At 43.8% G+C, this 16,685-nt stretch overlaps 1 protein-coding gene across 1 annotated transcript in view; it reads left to right on the top strand.

Moving 5' to 3' along the window:
- The first annotated feature begins 4,200 nt into the window (after window positions 1–4,200).
- The window catches only part of DUSP26 (dual specificity phosphatase 26), a 54,998-nt gene continuing 42,513 nt past the window's right edge, over window positions 4,201–16,685 (top strand). The window contains exon 1 of the mRNA XM_063448677.1: window positions 4,201–4,299. The gene's annotated coding sequence lies outside the window, so the exon portion shown is untranslated. The remainder of the gene's footprint in view (window positions 4,300–16,685) is intronic.

Genomic DNA, 16,685 nt, shown 5'->3' with positions numbered 1-16,685 from the left:
ACTCGGCTTATACTCGAGTCAATAGTCTGTATTATGGCAATTTACATTGCCATAATACAGACTGGGGCTGGCAGAGCTGTACTTACCTTTCCTGCAGCTCCTGTCAGCTCCCTTCTCCTCTGCGCCGTCCGTTCAGCACCTCGGTCAGCTCCCAGTGTAAATCTCGCGAGAGCCGCGGCTCTCGCGAGATTTACACTGGGAGCTGACAGAAGAGCTGCACGGACGCCGCAGAGGAGGAGAAGAGAGCTGACAGGAGCTGCAGGACAGGTAAGTACAGCTCTGACAGCCCCCTTCTCCCCCCACTGAACTGCCAATGCTGGACCACCAGGCAAGGAGCCCCCCTCCCTGCCATGAATCAAGCAGGGAGGGGGGACGAAAAAATAAATAAATGAATAATAATAAAATAAAAAAGTTAATTAAATTAAATAATAAGAAATAATAAATAAAAAAAATTAAAATAATATATTTTACAAAATAATAAAATTGCCCACCCCCCACCAAGGCTCTTCAACACACACACACACACACACACACACACACACTGCATTCATACACACTGCACTCATACACACTGCACTCATACACATTGCATTCATACAAACTGCACTCATACACACTGCACTCATACACACACTGCATTCATACACACTGCACTCATACACACACTGCATTCATACACACTGCACTCATACACACTGCACTCATACACACACTGCACTACTACACACGCTGCACTACTACACACGCTGCACTACTACACACGCTGCACTACTACACACGCTGCACTACTACACACGCTGCACTCATACACACACTGCATTCATACACACACACACTGCACTACTACACACACTGCACTCATACACACACTGCATTCATACACACTGCACTCATACACACTGCACTCATACACACTGCACTCATACACACTGCACTCATACACACACTGCACTCATACACACACTGCATTCATACACACTGCACTCATACACACTGCACTCATACACACTGCACTCATACACACTGCACTCATACACACTGCACTACTACACACACTGCACTACTACACACGCTGCACTCATACGCACACGCTGCACTCATACGCACACGCTGCATTCATACGCACACACTGCATTCATACACACACTGCATTCATTATACACACACACTGCATTCATTATACACACACTGTAAATAAATATTCAATTAATATATTTTTTAGGATCTAATTTTATTTAGAAATTTACCAGTAGCTGCTGCATTTCCCACCCTAGTCTTATACTCGAGTCAATAAGTTTTCCCACTTTTTTGGGGTAAAATTAGGGGCCTCGGCTTATATTCGGGTCGGCTTATACTCGAGTATATACGGTAATTATATATATATATAACTAAAACACACATTAATATACATGTCATATACCAGTGGAGGATCCAGAGCTTGATCCCGGGAGGAGCACTTGTAGATTATGTATTATTATTTATTATTATATAAAGAAAAAAATCCATGCACAATAACCACTACTGCTCTGTGTAGTGGTTATGGTGCAAGGAGTGCCGGGACCCCCTCACAGAGTAAGTAGTCAAACCGTTTAAGAACAGTTTGACAACTTACCTGGGGTCTGCTGGGATATGGGGCTGTAGTAGGGTATAAGAGCAATGGTGCAATGTGTGTGAAAGGTTCAGTGTATGTGTGTGGGGGGGTTGTAGTGTGTGAATGCGTAGGGTGTGTGGGGAAATGTGTGTGTATGGGGGGGCTGTGAATGTGGGTGTGTGTGGGGGGGCTGTGTATGTGGGGGGCAATGTGTGCATGATGGCAGTGTGTGAATGTGTATGGGCAGTGTGTCTAGGGGGCTAGAGTTCACTCTCAACACTGCGACCACCAGGGCTAGAGTTCACTCTTGTGAGAGCCGGAGCATTGCCGTGGTAACCGCTGCAACGCTCTGTGCTTGTGCGAGAAGGACGCAGAGGAGCCGGCTGCCTGCACGGTGCTTGTGGAACGGGGAGGGAGATCAGCTGGCAGGGGAGAGCCTCGTGGGGGGGGAGGGGGAGGAGTCTCCCCTCTCCTTCCCAGTGTCTCTCTTCCCCCTCTGCCTCTTTCTCCCCCTCCCCTTGTGTGTGTCTCTCCTTTCTCCCTCTGTCTCTCTCTTTCCCTCCCCTTGTGTGTCTCTCTCTTTCTCCCCCTTCCATGTGTCTCTCTCTCCCCCACATCTCTCTTCCCTCTGTCTCTCTCTCCCCCTTCCTCTCTCTTCCCTTCTGTCTCTCTCCCCCCTTCCTCTCTCTCTCCCCCTCTGTCTCTTTTTCCTCCCTCCACCATCTCTCTGTTCCCCCTTTTTCTCCCTCTGTGTCTCACTCTCCTCCCTCTGTCTCCCCCCTCCCCTTGTGACTCTTTATTCCCGTCTTCCCCTCTCATTTACCTGCGAGTAGTGAGTGGGGCTGGCCGCATTCCACGCTGAAGCCGCCGGACCGGGTGGCAGCCTCGCCGGTCCGGCGGCACTCCTGTCAGGCTGTCACTAATGCTGACTCGCTGAGGGCTGAAGGAGGAGGGAGGAGCATGTCTCTCTACCATGCTCCCTCGCGGTTCCTGTGCTGGGAATTGTGGGAACCGCGAGGGAGCATGGTAGAGAGACATGCTCCTCCTTCAGACCTCAGCGAGTCAGCATTAGTGACAGCCTGACAGGAGTGCCACCGGACCGGCGAGGCTGCCACCCGGTCCGGCAGCTCCAGCGTGGAACGCGGCCGGCCCCCTCAGAGTGTGTGCCACCGGACCGGCCACCCGGTGGCACATACATGCTCAGCCCAGCCCCAGGTGCCGCGGCCCACCAGGAAATTTCCCGGTGTCCCGGTGGACCAGTCCGGCCCTGATCTCTAGGTAGGTGGTAATTGTCAAAGTAGCATCTAAATGAATACCAGGACCCATGCTTTCCGATTAGAACATACATTGCCTCTACCTTGTCCCATAGTGTTTCCTGCTGCCATCTCCTACCCAGGTAAACGATGCACACGAACCTAGCCATCCAACTGATCTAAAACAAAATGGGATTCATGAGACCAGGCAACCTTCTTTCATTACTCCATGGACCAGTTCTGATGCTCATATCCCAATTGAAGGTGCTTTAAGTGGTGGACATGGGTCATCATGAGCACTCTTACTGGTCAGCAAACTATGATGCACTGTCTTGTCTGACACCTTTCTATTACGACCAGCAAGACTTGCGGTTTTAGAGATGATCTGACCCAGTCGTATAGCCATCACTATTTGGCCTTTGTCAAAGTCACTCAAATATTTTCGCTTGCCCATTTTTTCTGCTGCCAACACATGAAAGTCAAGAACTGACTTTTCACGTGCTCTCTAATATAGCCCACCCCTTGACTGATGCCAATGTTACAATATAATCAAGGTTATTCACTTCACCTGTCAGTTATTTTAATGTTGTGGCTGATTAGTGTAAATATTTGTTTGCTGTTTTTACCCTTCGTAATTTCAACTCATCCAATGGTTCTTGAATTTTGTGTGCCCTTAGGAAGTGTAGTGGCAGATTTTTTTTTTCTACCACAAATATAGCTTTAAATTCTGAAACTCATGATAATTGTGCATTGTGCATTGTTGTTCTTGTTGTTTTGCAGTAATGCAGCAATGTTACATTAATTTTAGGTTGTCTTTACACAAACTACATTTGGGTTCTGTGTATATTTTACAAAGAAGCATGGAAGTTTCTATTTTCTCTTAACCCCCCAAAAGAATATTGTAAAAGATGAAAAACAAGAAAATACAAGACGTGATAATTATCATTTCAAAAGGCGCAGAATTTTCTTTCAAAGATAATTGTGACACGGTGCTTAAAATGTTGGACAGTAAACCAAATAATCTTTACAAATAGTTGTCACTGTAATACTTGAATGCAGATATTTATTTTGTCATTACCATTTTCTTCTGGACCAATGCAAAATGCTGCTGAAATATATCAGAAACAAAATAAAAGAAAATCATTTGTAAATCAGTAACAATGCATTAGTGGCACAAACTGAGTTGGAAATGAAAAGGGGAAAAAATGCTGTTATAATATGTTTTTTATATCACTGGATTTTTACTATGTAGCTCTCAGCTTCTCTCCCCATTCTCCCCATTCCAAGCTCAATGAGCTTACGAACTTGTCACGGCTTAAAATAGATGTTTACAGATCAGCTTCTAACTGCAGCAACATTGGGTGGCAGAAGATAGATTATATTCACTGAGACAAACACGGCAATACAGGTTAACCTTAGCACTCTGAATCTTTAATTCTTTACAATCTTTTTAAGGTAAGTGTTTAGTCTGTAAGCTTTTTAATTATGCTAAGCATTTTCTCTGTGATTTTGAAATTTGAAAATACTATCACGTTTAGTACCATGTTTATTTTCTGATATTGCCAATTTATCAGGTCTGGCACAATACATATAGTATAGAACTTAGCATTCCAACTGTGCATTAACAGACAGACTTTTCATGGAAAAATTAGAATAATAGGAGTTGCAGTCTACAGTAGTATTAAAGGACCACTATAGTGCCAGGAAAACAAACTTCCGTGGCGCTGGGGGGGGGGGGGGGAGGGGAAGGAAGGGGTTAATAGCTTACCTATTTTCCAGCGCCAGGCTCCCTCGGCGCTGGGACTCTCCTCCCTCTTCTGACGTCCCTGGCTGAATGTGCATGCGCGGCAAGAGTTGCACGCGCATTCAGCCAGTCCATAGGAAAGCATTCTCAATGCTTTCCTATGGACGCTGGCGTCTTCTCACTGTGAAAATCACAGTGAGAAGCGCGGAAGCGCCTCTAGCGGCTGTCAATGAGACAGCAACTAGAGGCTGGATTAACCCATAGGTAAACATAGCAGTTTCTCTGAAACAGCTATGTTTACTGCAAAAAGAGTTGAACCTAGATGGACCTAGCACCCAGACCACTTCATTAAGCTGAAGTGGTCTGGGTGCCTATAGTGGTCCTTTAATATCAGGTCTTGAGTAAAACTAGACACCTTCACAATAGTCCTTGCTAAGTTATGACTTCATCAACTTCTGTGTGTGTTTTGGGGGAGGTCAGCACTTCAGGACAGATACATTAAAGACTCAGAAAGTATTATTGATGCCCGTAGTAAGTACTGCATGTTGCTCTAGATATTAGCGGTATGAAGCATTGTCGGTGAAGACACACAATGAGTCACAATATATACGACAGAGATTATGAGACACAGGGAGGGGATAAGAAGCACAGAAGAAAAAATAAGAGTGGAAATAAAGAGGTAACTTTGGAGAAAAAGGGCCTCACAGAGACAGTTTGCTGAAAATTTTAAGTAATGCATAAGTCGAATTCAAGGACACGGATCCTTAATTTAAGTAGGTTTATTGAACTGAAACTTGAGTATCTGGATTATTTACTAAAGTTTGATACAGAGCCTTGGGTATGGGACCATTGGGGCTTTAAAATCCGGACATTGTTAATAGCATTTAACAATATCCAAATGGTTGCAATGCTTGTGCTTAATGAGCCAGAAATGGCTCTGAATGCTGCTAGGTAACTCAAATCTAGAGCCTGCTGCATGAAATCCCGTGCTTTACGTTTCAATGCTACTTTCCTGCTAGTAATGCCAGCGTTGTAACGGTTAAAGGGACACTGTAGGCACTATAACCATTTCATCTCATTAAATTGGTTTTACTGCATGGGGTCCACTGGCACTGCCACTCTATTCGGTGTTATAGAATTGTCAGGCACTTTAACATTAAATAATGGTCCCTGGCCACCAATAAACCAGTACAGTCCCTACTGGAAGTATGGATAAGACACAGGTTACACACTTCCTTCTAGCCATATCAATTCATACCTGGAATAGTCGCTGTAATAAACTGAAAGTGGTCAACTGACACCTCTAGCCAATCACAGCTACCCATTGCTGCTCATGCTCATATTTCTTCATTACCAAAAGCAGTAGAGGGGGTATGAGAAGCTGAAGACTCTTGTTTAGCATTAAAATGAACACTAAAGCACCCAGACCACTTCATCTCATTGAAGTGGTCTGGGTACACTGTCCCTGTCCCGTTAACCCTGTAATTGTAATTACTGAAAAACTTCAATAATTACCTTGCAGGGTTAACACTGCCTGTAGTGGCTGTCTACCACTACAGTCATCATGCTTTGTATTCCTAGCACTATAGTACCCATTTAAATATTAAAAGTAGCTTAATGCAGAATGCAAGGACGGCACCATCACACCCCATAAACTATAACCACTCCAATGATATAGAGTAGTTATTGTGCCTACAGTGTCCCATTAAGTTATCTGGCAACTAGTCAGTGCTCACTTGCCAAATGCCAATCACTATGCATCCTCGGAGGCATAGCTAGGTGACTTGTTGGCAACCCCCTTCCCAAATGTAAACATTTGTGTGTCGCTTCTGCACATATGTGTGTATCAACTGTCCATTCTTGTGTGTTTATCTTAATACCTCTTTCAACCTTGTGTGTATCTTGAACCCTTTCACTTTCTTATGTGTCTACAGACACACACTTAGTTACAGTCACAGCCATACACAAATAGTCACAGGCACACATACACTTACAAACACAGCTACATACACAGGCACACAAATAATTACAGTCACTCACACACAGAGACACACAAATTTACAGTCACTCACTCACATACACACAGCATCCAAATTTTCCTCCGGGGTCCTATCTCTTTGGGCACAAATTACAGATTGTGTCAGAGGAGCGTATTCACATGGTTGGAGAAGCAGAGACTGTTTACTGCTCACCCTTCAACATGTAGCCATTCCAGGAAGCCAGTAGATCAAGCCCCTGACGCTGCTGCTTCAGTGGACATGGCAGCACCGGTGCTGTGCCCCTCTTCATCTGCTGCCCAGGGTACATGCTACCCCAACCCCCCCTAGTTTGGCTGCAGTGTATCCCCATCTAGCAATAGGAAGATTTAGTAAATACCTTAGGTTGACACCCGACATGCTGCAGATGGCAACATGTATAAAAATGGATGCTCACCATTAAAATCCCAGCAGTGCTTAAGATAAAAAGAAACAACAAACAAGGAACAAGCACAGGTCTAGGCTCCCACCCATAGCCTGTTGGTAGGGTCTTAATTTAAATACATACCATTGTCTGCCCATGCTGCCACCCATGTTTAGTAAGTGGCAAATACTATAATATCACTGGAGGGAATATGCCAGTGTGCCCTCCCCGCTCCATTATGTTCTGCGGATGTGTGCCATTATTAAGTTAATTGGCAGACATGCAAATTTCTTGGGCACTGGTTGAGGGTGCAATATCCCCGCTGAAAAACTTTTATAAAGGAAATGTTAGTCAGATAGTTGTAAAGCCAATCAACTAGAGCGCTCTGACTAGACTTGCAGTGTAAATTCATTATTTTATTTTTTTGAGGCAGACAAAATTCCTTTTAAGATCATACTAATCTAATGTGACTTTCTCCTGGAAAGAAAGATACTAGCTTCCAGGGGCGTATCTAGAGCATTTGGCACCCGGGGCGGATCCTGTGTTTGGCACACCCCCTTCCCTCCCCTCTTTAAAATGTAAAAAAACACCCACACATTTTTTTTTAAATGTTTTCAAGAATATTTATTGCACAAATTTGTAAATTGTATATCAACTCGAAAACACTAAAACTATGAAAAATAAATGAACTTTGCCTTTCCCGATTCTTGAAAAATCCTGTCCTGCCCCCTTATACAAAACCCTTGCACTCCATCTTCCTTAACATTAATGCACCCCTCTTCACATAAAAACCTGCACCCCTTTCCAAAAACACTGCACCCACCTTCACATAAAAACACTGTATGCCCCCTACATATAAAATTAAATAATCATGATAAATTGGACTTGGAGGAAAGGACAGCCCTTGCATTTAGTACAAGCTAAGTGAATGGGTTTGGAAAGAGTAATTTATCTTAATTCTGGCACAGTTTTTTTTTTTTACATTTATTGCTGTGGATTTCAAAAAATGTCCAGTTTACCTTGTGAAAAGCCTTTTAGTGTCAGTTAAAAAAACATTAATTCAGTGTTAGATGAGTACAGTGAGCAATGGTAATAATTTGGATCACCGCCTAGTAAGGTTACAATGTCACTTCTTCATAATGGTGCCAAGAAAAGTTACATGATTTTCTGCCAAAGTTGCTGCATTTTAATATGAATGTTGCCTATATTTCTTGTTTTGGCTCCTAATTTTGCTGCTAAGTGGTGAAGGTGAAAAATAAAAAATATATATTGAAACCCTTTACCTTTTGTCTTAAATGTACAATTAAATATGGATACCTAATTACCAGAAATTCATCTATAAACTGATTGCCAAATGGTTTATAGGAAAATTTCCAGACTGTTAAGTCCTTTAATTTAAACAGAGACCCAAGATCTTTCAAGAATTGGTCTCCTAATTATGGGGTAAATTACAATGTATTGTGTTAGGTTTATTGACACATCAATGACTGGCGATGAGCTGTTAACAATGTCAAAGCAATTCCACTGCTGTTACATTTGAACAACTTTTGACATTATGAATTAAGTGAAAAAGTCACAGATGCATTACGTTAAGTACTCGTGTTTAAGCGATCACAATCCTATGGAAGGATAGTTGACACTTTAATGGAACCATCAAACATTTTGTTGATTCAGCAAAACCTTACTATTTGCTCTGAGCTGATGAGAATGGTTCAATTAAATGTTCTCTTTGAGATGCATTTCATTGGACCACTGAGAGGGAAGAAATGACACCAAACTGGACATGAAAAGGAGAGCTTCTCCCTGTGCTGGATTCAAGGTAAGAATTCCATGAATGCCTTTTCAGATTTTTTTTATAGACAAGAATGACTTTTATTTGCCTTCTATAGGTAAAATCCCTTTGATAAAACCGCTATTGCCACAAGCATACTTTCGCTTTCCTTAGACATACCAGTTATTTGCTATTATTTTGTTGCCATTAACACAAAAAGCCTGCTGAGCGCTAAATGTTTTGAAACTTTTGTTACTACAGTAGAATTTAACATATTGGTTACTATGATATATTCACTTTATTTTATACAGCTATTAGCTAGCATACTGCTATTGATAAACAGCAGTGTGAAAGAAATCGGATTTAGCACAACATAGTTACATGCCTACCATAATAGGATTGTGATCAACAGAACCCGTTATAATTGATGACATGAAATGGAACAGAAGTCAGAAAATAAAATTTATAAATTGTCTATTACAGTTGAGTCTACAAATAGTAGATCTGTTGAATGTTACTGCACTAGCTGCATGTTTCTATAATTGACCTTGATCAGTGGCCCTCTGCCAATGCTGTGTGTCATTTGGCTTGGTTCTAAAGGTAGATACTTGATATCTGGAAGATTATCTTGGCTATATGAAGCAGATGAGCAGTTTGCTAACTATTATTATTGATCAAGGGAAAATCTGTCACATGAAATGAGTATACACATCATAATTATGTGACTGACTTTAGAAAACTTCCCTTGAGTCTTCAGGCTTTAAGAATTTTCACAACTAACATTGTAAACTTAATTAAAAGGGTTCTTCAAAGTAGATACAACATTTATATAATTTGTTTACTATCTAACTAGACAAGAAAAAAAACATGCTGTTTTATTTAGTTTTGTTATTTGATTTTTTTCTCCCCTTGTGTTTTAAACAGGGGTCAAGTCCTGGGGAAAAAAGTGTGGAAACTCACCCAAGATCCACCCCCCACCCAAAAGCATCTTCACCTGTGTACCTCTTAATCCGCATTTTGTTTCTTATGCCATTTTTAAAATATCTTACCCCCTTTAGTGTATCTTATCCATTATTTTTTCCCATTGTTGTGTGTTTTACACCTTCCTTGTGTATCTCTTACAAACCCCTCCCCCCCTTGTGTGTATCCTTCTCTCCCAGCCCCTTTGTGTCTTTTACTTTTACCAGCTCATTTGTGTGTTTCTCTTTTACCACCAGCCAGTCCATCTCCCCCCAGCCCCTGTGTGTCTCTATTTCCTGTTCTCTAGCCCCTCTGTGTCTCTTTCACCCCCATCCCCTTTGTATTTCCACCCCAGGCCCTTCTGTGTGTCGCTTTAATCCTCAGTCCCTCTGTGTGTCTTTCTCCCTCCTCATGTCTCTCTGTGTATCTTTCTCCCCACTCAGGCCCCCCTATGTGCCACTCTCCCCTCCATGTCCTTTAGTGTTCCTCTCTCCTCCCCTCCAGGTCCATTAGTGTCCCCCCCCCCCTTACCTGTCTCTTAGTGCCCCCATCCCCCTAAATGTTCCTCTCCATTCTCTTTTAGTGATCCCCCCTACCCCAGTGTTTCTTTTCCCTTCCCTCCCCTGTACATTAGTGCCCCCTCCTCTTTTTTAGTGTACTCCCCCATACCCTGTCCCAGAGTGTTCTTTCCCATTCCCCCCCCCCTCCCCTGTCCCATGGTGTTCTCCCTCCCATAGTGTTCTTCCCCCCTCCCCTGTCCCATAGTGTTATTTCCCCCTCCCCTGTCCCATAGTGTTCTTTCCTCTCCCTTCCCCATCTCATAGTGTTCCTTTCCACACCTCCCCTGTCCCATTGTGTTCCTTACCACCCCCCTCCCCTGTCCCATAGTGTTCCTTACCACCCCCTCCCCTGTCCCATAGTGTTCTTTTCCCCCTCCCCTTTCCCATAGTGTTCTTTTCCCCCTCCCCTGTCCCATAGTTTCCCCCCTCTCTGCCCCATAGTGTTCCTTACCATCCCCCTCTCATTGTGTCCCTTACCACCCCCTACCCCATACCAAAGTGTCCCTTACCACCACCCCTTCCACTGTCCCATAGTGTTCTTTACCACACACCCTCCCCTGTCCTATAGTGTTCCTTACCACCCCCTCCTCTGTCCCATAGTGTTCCTTACCACAACCCATCCCCTGTCCCATAGTGTTCACCTTACCCCTGTCCCATAGTGTTCTTTACCCCCCTTCCCTGTCACATAGTGTTCTTTCCCCCCTCCCCTGCCCCATTGTTTCCCCCTCTCTGCCCCATAGTGTTCCTTACCACCCCCTCTCATTGTGTTCCTTACCACACCCTACCCCATACCAAAGTGTCCCTTACCACCACCCCTTCCCCGTCCCATAGTGTTCTTTACCACACACACCCTCCCCTGTCCTATAGTGTTCCTTACCACCCCCTCCTCTGTCCCATAGTGTTCCTTACCAAAACCCCTCCCCTGTCCCATAGTGTTCTTTCCCCCCTCCCTCTGTCCCATAGTGTTCTTCCACCCTCTGCCCCATCCCATAGTGTTCTCCTTACCACCCCCTCCCCCGTCCCATAGTCTCCCCCCTTCCCCTGCCCAATAGTGTTCTTCCACCCACCCATCTTATTGTGTTACTTACCGTCCCCCATAGTGTTCTTCCACCCCTATCTCATTGTGTTCCTTACCACCTCCCTCCCCATACCAAAATGTTCCTTACAACCTCCCTCCCCTGTCCCATAGTGTTCCTTACCACACCCCCTTCCCTGTCCCATAGTGTTCTTTCCTCCCTCCCCTGTCCCATAGTGTTCTCCTTACCACCCCGCTCCCATAGTGTTCTTTCTTACCAAATCCCCTCCCCGTCCCATATTGTTCATCCACCCCTGCCCCATAGTGTTCTCCTTACCAACCCCCATCCCATAGTGTTCTCCTTACGACACCTCTCCTCCCCCCATAGTGTTCTTTCTTAACACTCCCCCAACCATCCCTTAGTGCCCCTCTCTCCCTCCCCTCCTGGTCCCTACCTCTCTTTGTACTGTGGTGCGCACTGTGCAGCACTGACCCAGGAAGCACATCCAGTAGGCATCTGAGTGACTGCCACTAGAGGTGTCCTTAGGCAGTAAGGTAAACACTGTTTACATTAAAATACACACCAGAACAACTATGTTAAGCTGTAGTTGTTCTGGTGACTCTAGTGTCCCTTTAATGAAAGGACACTGTGTTGAAAATGACGTGCTGGAACAGTTCTCTGGTCCTGACATCCACTTGCCGCAAGATCTTACTAATATTACAACTCATATTACTGTTCCTAGCATATATGTTTTCAAGTGGGTGACTCATAACACAAATTAAATAGATATGCAGCAAGGGAAAGAACATTGGAAAGTATTAGAACACTACGTCATGCTGTGGACAATGAGAAACCTGGGGGAATTTACAGAAAAAGTGGTTTATGTGCAAATGAACAAATCCTCACAACAGATTAGTTGTGCAGCTTACTCATTTAAAGCACCAATTTGCAATTTCCAACTTTACTTATACTTTAAATAAGTGTTAATGCAATAAAAATATGATTAAAAAGCAAGATTTGAATTACAGACTTGTGTAGTCACTTCGGCTGATTTTGCTTTCTTTTAGCTGAAGTTTGCATGAACAGCACATAATGCTGTTGGGCTGGTAAACAATATTAAAAAGATAAAAAGGGAATTGTTTTTTGTTTTTCTTCTTCTTCTTCTTCTTATTATTATTATTATTATGAAAGGTTACTAGAACCCTTTTACTACTATTTTTTTTATTTATACTGCCCTAGTGGGCACTACTATGTCCACCTATCTTTTGTAATCCCAAATCCTGTAACTGAAGTAAAAACGTACCTTGAATCCAGCGCCAGAGCGTTTCTAAAGCCCATCCAATGTCACACTGCATCACTTCTTCCCTCTCTATTGTCCAATAAAATGCTTCTCACAGTGTAGTATTTAATTGGACCATTTTCTCTAGCTTAGGTAGCATGTACATGCTCTGAGCCAGGGAGGAGATGGAGTGGGGGGACTAGAAGAATTAGTGAGTGAGTGACGGAGGGTAGTGGTGTAGCTGGGGGGGCAAAGTGAGCGGTCCACCCCGGATGACACTTTTTTGGGTGCAGCACTTTAGTGGGCCTGGCATGCTCCAGAGCTGGTGGACCGGGCAGAGGTGCTGGTGGAGCTCAGCCATGCTACATGAATTGACCAGCAAGAGAGGAGCACTATGCTGTACAATTCGACCAGCACCTCGGTACGCCCAACCGACTCTGAAGCATGCTACAGGCTGTGTGGAGGGGGCGGAGATATGAGTCACGTCATATCCCTGCTTCCTGTATTCGTCACAGAGCGGCGGTGCCTTAGTGATAAGGCCGGGCTGAGAGAGGCAGCAAACTCAGGAACAGCCCCAGGTGGAAAAAGCTCTAGCTACACCACTGAGAGAGGGCATTACAAAAAAACAAAACAGAGGACTATAAATGGGAGGCAGGAAAGGCACAGAGGGCTCAAATGGAGACACACTTCCAGTTCAAGCTGAAACAGATTTCTACTACCATGACCACTTCTAAAATCAGAAGTGGTCATGGAGGTTGGAGTAACCATTTAAGTGCAATAGCAGTGGGTGGACCCCAATAATAAAATTCAGGAGGAAGACCTAGTGTCACAGTTCCCCACCCATGGGCTCCCCAGGCTGGTGTGGGCGGTGGATGGGGGCACTAAATAATTAAACAAAAAGTAAAGAACCATACCTACCCGATCTCCCAAATAAGAGTGAACAGGGGGCCACTAAACTAAAATACCTGTAAAAATCTAAAAATATATACTTACCATACGTAGTTTTCTTTCTTCTACCTTCTTTTCGTCAGCCCCCTTCACAAAAAAATCCATAATTCCCGACACAACTAATATATTTTAGAAAAATATGAAAACATTTTTTAAAATGCTATGCAACAAATTGAATTATTTTTGCCCTGTGAGGGCTTGCTGCAGACTGAGCACTATGACAGCTATTAAATTATGTGTAAAAATTAGTAAGAGTGTAATAATTGTTGGTTGAAAACTTGAGAGAAGTGAGAGGGACATGCCACTATTTGGGAGTGTGGTCAATAGCATGTCCATTCTGCGTACTAGCCAGTCATCACAGTTTAAAAGTTAAAATAAATAAGAATTTTTGGGGGGTTAAATGGAGGCATTTTGCCTCCATATGCCCTAACCTGCCATCTAACAGATGGGAGCATGTCTTGTAAATGTTTAAAAATAGGTACTGAGCAGACATTGCTGCAACTTTTTTATATATATATATTAAGGTGAGGGGGATAGGTAGAGAGTTGAATTTATTGTAAGGGGTGGTTAGGGGATGGAAAGCATTCTATTAATTAGCGGGTGGGCAATGGTATGTTCACCCCACTATTTTCTAATTAATTAGGCCCACAATTACAGCCCATTGGGGAGGACCAGGGGTACTATAGGTCCCCCTCTCCTTCATTGCTGACATAAGGGCTCCCTCCAGCCCGTCCATTGTAAGGAACAATAGGACCCCCACCTGCTGTACATGGGAGGAGGTCGAGGGAGGGGACAATAGGTCCCACTTTCATATTATTAATATTATGGTTCCCACTAGGTCCTTCCCAATGAATATGGGCATCAGGTGAGGACATGGGGGAGGAGGTCTATGCCCCCCCCCCCCCCTAGAACCCTTTTACTACTATTTTTTTATTTATACTGCCCTAGTGGGCACTACTATGTCCACCTATCTTTTGTAATCCCAAATCCTGTAAATTAAGTAAAAACGTACCTTGAATCCAGCGCCAGAGCGTTTCTAAAGCCCATCCAATGTCACACTGCATCACTTCTTCCCTCTCTATTGTCCAATAAAATGCTTCTCACAGTGTAGTATTTAATTGGACCATTTTCTCTAGCTTAGGTAGCATGTACATGCTCTGAGCCAGGGAGGAGAGGGAGTGGGGGGACTAGAAGAATTAGTGAGTGAGTGAGTGACGGAGGGTAGTGGTGTAGCTGGGGGGGCAAAGTGAGCGGTCCACCCCGGATGACACTTTTTTGGGTGCAGCACTTTAGTGGGCCTGGCATGCTCCAGAGCTGGTGGACCGGGCAGAGGTGCTGGTGGAGCTCAGCCATGCTACATGAATTGACCAGCAAGAGAGGAGCACTATGCTGTACAATTCGACCAGCACCTCGGTACGCCCAACCGACTCTGAAGCATGCTACAGGCTGTGTGGAGGGGGCGGAGATATGAGTCACGTCATATCCCTGCTTCCTGTATTCGTCACAGAGCGGCGGTGCCTTAGTGATAAGGCCGGGCTGAGAGAGGCAGCAAACTCAGGAACAGCCCCAGGTGGAAAAAGCTCTAGCTACACCACTGAGAGAGGGCATTACAAAAAAACAAAACAGAGGACTATAAATGGGAGGCAGGAAAGGCACAGAGGGCTCAAATGGAGACACACTTCCAGTTCAAGCTGAAACAGATTTCTACTACCATGAACACTTCTAAAATAAGAAGTGGTCATGGAGGTTGGAGTAACCATTTAAGTGCAATAGCAGTGGGTGGACCCCAATAATAAAATTCAGGAGGAAGACCTAGTGTCACAGTTCCCCACACAACTAATATATTTCCCGACACAACTAATATATTTTAGAAAAATATGAAAACATTTTTTAAAATGCTATGCAACAAATGGAATTATTTTTGCCCTGTGAGGGCTTGCTGCAGACTGAGCACTATGACAGCTATTACAGCCCATTGGGGAGGACCAGGGGTACTATAGGTCCCCCTCTCCTTCATTGCTGACATAAGGGCTCCCTCCAGCCCGTCCATTGGAAGGAACAATAGGACCCCCACCTGCTGTACATGGGAGGAGGTCGAGGGAGGGGACAATAGGTCCCACTTTCATATTATTAATATTATGGTTCCCACTAGGTCCTTCCCAATGAATATGGGCATCAGGTGAGGACATGGGGGAGGAGGTCTATGCCCCCCCCCCCCCCCCCATTATTTCACAGGCTGTATCCCAAACCTTATATAGGGACTAGGCAGCAATGGCCATCCAATGACCAGTTTTTAATGTTTAGTAGATATGCCACCACAAATCAAAAGGAATTTATAGCCTTCATTGCAGTAATACAAGGGTCTTATTGATCCCCCTGGGATATATATATATATATATATATATATATATATATATATATATATATATATATATATGTTAAACTGTTTAATGTGGCATTTGGTATTGAAACACTAGCCAGCTTCCAGCTGCCACATAATTAACCCTCTCGACAAGGTTTTTCAACTCTTTTCCCACTGGCTGTTAGCACTGTCAATAGTTCAGATTTGTTTTGACTGGAGTTGAAGCCCTGAATTTCATTTATTTTTTCTGGTGGCTTTCAGTCCACCTCAAATCTGGACCAAATAGAGGCCTGTTTGGGACCTGATTTACAAAATCAAGTTATTGATTAATTCCATCAACAATGTTTGGATTTTTCCAAAAGGCCCGTGTGAAACCGGACCATAGCGAATAAACCTGCTATGTAGTGTAACACAGAAATTTATAAAAAACTGTGATAATTTTTTACAATACTAGTTGCATTCACGTGGCATAGTCTTAAAACTGGCTCTGGTACATATCGCCTCCAGTGACCTTGAAGGTGATGCCCTGCATCATGAATTCAAGAGAAATCTCAATGTATTTTTCCTGGTAAAATATTTTATAAATAAATACATTTTACTGGAGAGAATTCCATAATCAGTAGTGTATGTGCATGTATAGGCAACTATAGGTCCTGCTCTGGACATGATAATAAAACTAAGCCAATCCTTAGGTTGTCTCTTGCAGGTTCTTCAGAGACCTTTTACTTAATGGGGAGCTTTGTGAATCGAATGTAGCTGCTTCCGTCTGTGTTGTATTTGATCTTACAAGCTTTAAAATCA

The sequence above is a fragment of the Pelobates fuscus genome, chromosome 3 (genome assembly GCF_036172605.1).
Source record: "Pelobates fuscus isolate aPelFus1 chromosome 3, aPelFus1.pri, whole genome shotgun sequence".
Lineage (NCBI taxonomy): Eukaryota > Metazoa > Chordata > Amphibia > Anura > Pelobatidae > Pelobates > Pelobates fuscus.
This window is presented reverse-complemented; position numbering and strand designations above follow the sequence as displayed.